We start from the raw sequence: 5,686 nt of genomic DNA, 5'->3' as shown, positions 1-5,686 counted from the left end.
TGTGCCAGGATCACCATCTGGTATTCCTGCTGGCCCAGCATACATTCTTTATTTTTCTGGTAAGAGCACCCCAGGTTTTTGGGAGGAGGCTAGCCTCTCCCCCTCATAGTCCAAATGGCTCAGCCCTGGTTTTCTGCACCCCTCCCCATAGCTCCAGGAGTGTGTGGCCTGGGTGGCCCAATCAGCATTATCCATCTCTCTGGCCATGAAGATTGGTGATGGGATGATCATATGACCCAACTTGGTCCAATCAGAGTGAATACTAGGACTTTTGCTGCGCTGTTTGAAAAAAACTCTCTTTCAACCAAGATTTCTAGCTGTAAGAAATCTGATGGAATCTTGGCGCTCCTAGGGAGGGTCCACTACACGGAGAAAAAGAAAAAACTGAGCCCTTGGCATCTTTAGAGCCCCTGGATCCAACTGTACCTGAAGCTATTGCCCAAAGACTTTTCAGTTCTAAGAGTTTACCACTGGTTTAAAATTAGTTTGAGAAGGCATCTGAAATCCTGTGTTGCCATCTTTATACATTATCTTCTTTAATTCAGGGATGAACTCAATGGAGAAGGGGCAAAAATTATAAAGGAACTGAGTTGCCGGGAAGTAAGCAGCTTGTTCAAGGTCATATAGCAGGTCAGTAGTTGAAGCTTGGATTCGAATCTGAATCTCCCTGCCTCCTGAGCCTACTTTCCATTCCACATTGTCTGAGCTCTGGACTAGAGGATCTGTGGAGATGATAGACAAAAGATTCGAGTCCCATTTGTGCCACTGTTTTGTTCTGTGTCCTTGATCAGGTCACAACCTGAGCCTCCGTTTTCCCATCTGTAAAATGGGGAACATAGTAGTGCCTATACCATCTCTTTGTCATGAAGGTTGAACGAAATAACCCATGTAAGTAAAGTGTTTAGAACAGGGCTGGGCAGGTGAACAGGAGCAGTGAACATGAGCTATTATTATCATGGCTGCTTTTTGGAGCAAAAGAAGGGGGTCTGGGGGCTTCATCTTTGCCTATAGCCAGGATGCTCCCTGCCTCCCTGCTGGTCACAGGTTCCCAGGAGACCTAGGGTGGCATCTTCATCCATCTCCTGCCAGATCTGACTCACTTACCCAGGAAGTAGGCACTTAAAGAGCCGCTTCCCCAGTTTCTCTTTTAATTTTCATTACATAAATTTCTCATTTCCTGGAATAGAGATCTTGAACGGCTGGGCTCATTTGGAAATCAAAGTCAGCAAAGACTTCATTTATATTAATGGGGATGCTAGCCTGGCTTGCAGCACGGCTGAGACGAGGATGGATGGTAGCGACTCTGGCTGTGCTGCTCCAGGCTGAGCTCTTGGACACTGCCTTGGAGGAGCAGATTCTTCTAGGTTCATCTGGGACTGTCTTCATTATGTGAGATGCTCCTGGATGCAAGCTTCCCTGATGGCTCAGACGGTGAAAAGTCTCCCTGCAATGCACAAGACCCAAATTTGATCCCTGGGTCAGGAAGATCCCCTAGAGAAGGAAATGGTAACCCACTCCAGTATTCTTGCCTGGAAATCCCATGGACAGAGGAACCTGGTGGTCTATAGTCCATGGGATCACAAGAGTCAGACTCGACTTAGTGACTAAACTACCACCATCACCTAGATGCCAGGACTGTGTTGGTCCCTGCCTTAAATGCCCCCATGGCTCCTCTGAGAGGGACCCTGCTTAACAAGGTGCTGTGTGATGGAGCCCTGTTGACCTCTCTCACCTCCTACCTATCATTCTTAATCATCCTGCTCCAGCCAAGCTGGTCTCCTGAGAGTGTTCCTACCTCCGTGCCTTTGCACTTTCTGTGCTTTCTGTCTGAAAAGCTCTCCCAGTAGCTCTCCTGGTGGCTAGCTGCTTCTGTCAATTAGATCTTGTCTCACAATCACCACCTCTGTGTGGTCTTCCCTGACTGCCCAGTCACCCTAGATCACCTCCTGCTTCGTTTTCTCCATAGCGCTGAGCAATAGTTTGTATCTTCTTATTTACTAATTTGCCTATTTATTTATTGGCCATCTCCTCTATGAGAATGTAAATCCCATGAGAACACAGACCACATCCATGTCATTGGCCTTTGTTTCCCTAGGACTTGGTGCAGAGAAGGGGCTCAATGAATACTTATGGACTGAATACCTGGATTCATTTAGCAAACTTCTTTTGAGTGCCTTCCTTGTGCCAGGCTCTGTGCTGGTGCTTGGAACAGAGATAAGAGAAGATCTTTGCCTGCATGGGGTTTGCAGTCTAGTGCAGAGAGGGCTGAGCCGCAGTAACTAACATTTATTGATCGTGACAAGCACTTTACAAGAGACAACATGCTCGGTCCTCATCACTGCCCTGGAAACTAGCTGCTGCTGCAAGTTCATAAAGCACAGAGAGGCAAAATAAATTGCCTGAGGTCACACAACTAGAAAGGAGAGGAGCTATGATTTGAACCCGGACTCCCTGGCTTTCACATTTGCTGGGTTAACGAGCTCAGTGAAGTCAGAGGAAGTTAGAGCCTGGTGCCATAAAGGCTGTGATGGGGCAGGCTTGGGAGGCTGCAGGAGCCCAGAAAAAAATGTCCGATCCTGTCTTCGATAGGAGACGCAGTGTCTTAGCTGTGTCTAGAATTTCTTTCTTTTTAACTTTATAACTTAAGAAGTTTTAATATCTCTACACTGTCCACAGTTAAAATTTTAAGTAATGCATATTATTCCTGTGAGAGGCAGTGCTGCTCATCATTGTTGTTGAGTTGTATTGGGCAGGTGTGTGCTTGCAATTTTGATGCTCTCCCTAATGTCACAAGGACTGACTCCCTGAACTTAGTGGAGGGATGAAGGACTTAAGAATTCAGGATCCAGAGCCGGGTTCTAATCCCAGCTCCTCCCGTTGGCTCCAAGGGCTCTCCCTGCATGAGGCAAGTGAGCATCTCCAAACTCACCAAGGCAGCTAGATAATCAATAGCTGGAAGGGCCTGCCCCACCCCTTCCTCTTCCATGTCTCAATGCCAGATGAGACCCAGGCTCCTCAGCTTCAAGAGGGACTGAGAAAGGAGAAATGGGGAGCTATTGTTTACTGGGTACAGAGTTGCAGTTTTGCAAGATGAAAACATGCTGGAGATGGATGGTGGTGATGGCTGTACAACAATATGAATGTACTTGATATCACTGAGAATTGTATATTTCAAAATGGCTAGAGTTTATAAAGTTTATGTTACATGTGTTTTCTTTTTTTCACAATAAAAAAAAAAATTAGAGCAAAAAGAAATTCCAGCTTCTGTCTTTCTCTTGGATCACTCACTTTGGGAGAAGCCCTCAGCCATATTGTAAGGATACCGAAAACACCTTATGGAAAGATTTTTGTGGTGAAGGACCTTCTGTGGTTGAGGCCTTCTGCCAACAGCCCCAACACCAACTTGTCAGGCGCCTGCGGGAGCTATCTTGGAAGCGAGTGCTCCAGCCTAGCCAGGCTTTCAGAGATCTACAGCCCTGGCTAACATCTTGACCGCAGCCTCATCAGAGCGTCTGCCCTGGAGCCACACAGCTAAGCAGTCCCCAAATCCCTGAGCCACAGAAATCGTGAGATCATAAGTGTTTACTGTTGTTCTAAGCTGCTAAGTGTTGGGGTAATTTGTTATACAGCCGTTGGTAACTAACCCAGTTCCTCATTTGTAAAATGAGGGTGATGATAGTTTCACGGAATTGTTGATGATAATTTTATAATACTCATGATGATAATTTCATAGGTTGATTTTTATAGAGTCGTTGCTAAGAATTAATTAGCAAATAAATGCATGTGAAGTGCTCAGAACCGTGCCTGGCATACAGTAAGTGCTCAATAAATCTTAACTAGCAGGATTTTATGTTCACCATGATTTCTGGCATTGTGAGGAGCTCAGCCTGAACAATAGCTCTCCACTATGGAACAGATATAGGTCCCAGGCTATGGGACAAATAACATTTATGGTAACAAAGAGAGCTGGCTATTATTGAGTACTTATGCATGCCAAGCCTAGGGCTAAGCATTTAACATCTTTTTGTTAAAGCTTTCCAGTAGTCTTTCAAAGTAAACACTGTTATTTTCCCATTTTATAGACTGAAAAAATAAGGATCCACAGAGGGAAAATGACTTGCCATACATAGGTCACACAGCAAAACAACAGTGTAGGCAGAATTTGAACTCAGATGCTTCAGTTCAGTTCAGTTCAGTTCAGTCGCTCAGTCGTGTCCGACTCTGCGACCCCATGAATCGCAGCACATCAGGCCTCCCTGTCCATCACCAACTCCCGGAGTTCACTCAAACTCACGTCCATCGAGTCGGTGATGCCATGCAGCCATCTCATCCTCTGTCGTCCCCTTCTCCTCCTGCCCCCAGTCCCTCCCAGCATCAGGGTCTTTTCCAATGAGTCAGCTCTTCGCATAAGGTGGCCAAAGTATGATGCTTCAGACCCCAGCGTTTCCCTTCTGAACCACTAGATCGAGCTGCAGCTTTAAATCCCCCCTCCTCCCACCTCCGCCGACAAAGCCCATCTTTCCCCTTTAACTATTTCCTGTTTATTAGCACAGGGTTAATTGCCAGCACATCTGACAAGCGAATAATTTGTTTCCTCAGCTCCCATCTGCTGAGGGTCAAACCCCCTTCCCCTTGGGAAACCAGAGAGTCGATTCCCTTAGAAGTTTTGTTTTTCTGATTCCAATATCCTCTCCCAGGCTCTCACCTTTTTTTAAGAAAACTTACTGACTGCTCCAGGTCTTAGTTGCGGCATGTGGGAGCTAGTTTCCTGTCCAGGGATTGAACCCAGGCCCCCTGCACTGGGAGCATGGAAGCTTAGCCACTGGACCACCAGGGAAGTCCCCAGACTTTCACCTTTGCTGTTGAGGTTGGGCAAAAAGAACACACACTTCAGAAAAAAGCACCGAAGTATCTCCCCAGCCTTCGCTCCCTATAGCGGCTCATCAGAGGCTGTTTAATTGGCCCCAAACCTTTGGAGCCCAGCACTTCCAGACATGCTGCCAGCTGGCTCTTCACAAACAGCTTGCCTAATATTTGCCTAATATGTGCATGTGGCCATCAGGAGGGGCATGTCCCCAGACAGGCGATGAGCTCAGGACACGGGCATCGCCACACCTGCTCCTCTCCCTGAGGACGGGGGAAACAGCTGTGTAGCCACTGACAGCAGAGCATTTTCTGAGCTTGGGTCTTGTGTGTAGGCAGAAGGGCAGACAAGGACCAAGCCAAGGCCAGTGGGGGCCTGGAGCGGGGGACAAGGAAGTTTGGCCCTGCAGTGGGGCCACAGCCGTGATGGTTCTGCCCTCCCTCGAGCCATTGCTTCTCAGATATTTCTGACCATTAATTAATTTCGTTTTTGGCTGTGCTGGGTCTTCGTTGCTGTGTGTGGTCTTTCTCTAGTCGTGGTGAGAGTGGCTATTCTCTAGTTGCAGTGCTCAGGCTTCTCTTTGCAGCGGCTTCTCCTGTTTCGGAGCGCAGGATCTAGGGCATGCAGGCTCAGTAGTTGCTGCACTTGCCCTTCGTTGCCCCACAGCATGTGGGATCTTTCCGGACTAGGGGTTTAACCCATGTTCTCTGCATTGGAAGGCAGATTCTTAACCACTGCACCACCAGGGAAGCCCAAGAAGTATTTTCACATTGTGAACTGTGACACACACACACACACACACACACACACTCACACAGACCC

The 5,686-nt window shown here is 47.4% G+C and overlaps 1 long non-coding RNA gene across 1 annotated transcript; it reads right to left on the bottom strand.

The window, feature by feature from the left end:
• Positions 1-1,128: 1,128 nt before the first annotated feature.
• On the bottom strand, positions 1,129-4,744 carry LOC120869105. The gene is made up of 2 exons (XR_005722432.1): positions 4,706-4,744; positions 1,129-1,444 (listed from the first exon to the last, which is right to left on the bottom strand). It is a non-coding gene; the product is annotated as an uncharacterized LOC120869105 (long non-coding RNA).
• Between the last annotated feature and the right edge of the window lie 942 nt (positions 4,745-5,686).

This window comes from Oryx dammah, unplaced genomic scaffold (genome assembly GCF_014754425.2).
Source record: "Oryx dammah isolate SB20612 unplaced genomic scaffold, SCBI_Odam_1.1 HiC_scaffold_10, whole genome shotgun sequence".
In the NCBI taxonomy this organism is placed as follows: Eukaryota; Metazoa; Chordata; class Mammalia; order Artiodactyla; family Bovidae; genus Oryx; species Oryx dammah.
The sequence above is the reverse complement of the archived record's forward strand: the minus strand, read 5'-3'. Positions and strand labels throughout refer to the sequence as shown.